Source organism: Eptatretus burgeri, chromosome 16 (assembly GCF_056783735.1).
Source record: "Eptatretus burgeri isolate ZD-2024b chromosome 16, Ebu_testis_v1, whole genome shotgun sequence".
Lineage (NCBI taxonomy): Eukaryota > Metazoa > Chordata > Myxini > Myxiniformes > Myxinidae > Eptatretus > Eptatretus burgeri.
In genome coordinates, this window is record NC_140976.1 from 67,401,193 (window position 1) to 67,402,885 (window position 1,693).

At 42.2% G+C, this 1,693-nt stretch overlaps 1 long non-coding RNA gene across 1 annotated transcript; it reads right to left on the reverse strand.

Annotated features, from left to right (window-relative positions):
• Positions 1-448: 448 nt before the first annotated feature.
• Positions 449-1,346, reverse strand: LOC147011257 (uncharacterized). The gene is made up of 3 exons (XR_015052401.1): positions 1,187-1,346; positions 863-920; positions 449-573 (listed from the first exon to the last, which is right to left on the reverse strand). It is a non-coding gene; the product is annotated as an uncharacterized LOC147011257 (long non-coding RNA).
• Between the last annotated feature and the right edge of the window lie 347 nt (positions 1,347-1,693).

The window sequence follows — 1,693 nt, forward strand, 5'->3', positions numbered from 1 at the left end:
ATCAACCCTGCCCACATAAACCCCTCCCACATAAGCCCTGCCTACACAAGCTCCACACAAAAACTCCACACACATAAACCCCTCCCACACAAGCTCCACCCACATAAACCCCCGCCCACACAAGCTCCACCCACACAAGCCCCACCCACACACACCCCGCCCACACAAGCCCCTCCCACCCACACCCCACCCACACAAGCCCCCACCGAAGCCCCGCCCACACAAGCCCCGCCCACACAAGCCCCACCCCCCTCATCCCCCTGTGCGCCCCCACCTTTGACCCACCACCTCCCTCATCCCACCCCCACCCTTCCCCACACACACACATGGGGAGGGGAGGGATGGGATGAGGGGGTGATGGGTCATTGGGGGAGCGCACCTACCCCCCTCCCCCAACCCCCCCCTTTACATCTCTTTTATTCTTTTCTTGTAATTCAGAATCAAGTAATTGTAAACAAAACAAATATAATTTATTAATATTGAAAATATTAAATATTCATTTGCGAGAATGTACAATCTTTCCCAGCAATCTTCTTCAGATGTCTTGTGATTTCGAAACTCAGACACCATATTCTGTTTTGAAACAAAAAGTGGATAATAATTAGGTTCTATAAAGATAATTACATGGTAATATGAATAAGCCTCCTTGACCACTGAATTAACACACCAGGAGCCTGTCATCCTTTCAAGGTCAATAAAATGAATTCCAGTGTACTGACAAAACCACGTCCAAACTAATGATGCAACCAACATAAGGCGACATTCTAAAGAGAGAGTGATATTAATAATAATTCAGAAATATTTACCTCCAGAAAATCATGTGTTGTACGAGTGATATTAATAATAATTCAGAAATATTTACCTCCAGAAAATCATGTGTTGTACAAGATTGCTTCAACAGCTGATGTTGTGCGATAGTGCTGAAAAAAAAAATAATAAGTCAAGGGTATAGATGAAGAGACAGACAGGGAAAGCAACACACACACACACACACACACGCACACACACACACATACACACACACACATACACACACACACATAGACACACACACACGTGCCTCACCATTGGTTTAATTCATTCGAGATCAGAGACCAGTCATTATAAATCATTGGCCTCTTCAATAAGAGCAGAGAGAGGTAGGTAGAAAGACAGACAGAGAGAGAGGCACACACACGTGTCTCACCATTGGTTTAATTCCTTCGAGATGAGAGGACGTGATAAGACTTCATGCCACTCATTGTAAATGTCTTTCAATTCTCTTCTAAAATCATTGATCTCTTCAATAAGAGTATTAATTTCATGAACCACGTCGTGATATGTAAACTCAATTTTTTCCAATGCCCTGTCAGGGAAAATATATATATATATATATATATATATATATATATATATATATATATATCAGAATTATCATGATTTAATTAATAATCATTTGCTTCATCGTTCAAAGAGAAAAGCATACACAAACTTACCAACTCTGTAGTGGGCTGTTGGCTTCATCGGAAGAAATATCGTCCATGCCTCAGTTGTAAAAATGAAAATCCCGTCTGGCAGAAACTTTGTCTGGCGAACCGCTTATAAAGCAACGATGAGGAGATTGCTTAATCATTGGGTGTGGGCACAGGAAATGACAAGCTTCTCTTAATGATCTCATCTGGCCACCGCCCGAGTTGCAAATCATTTTTGGACA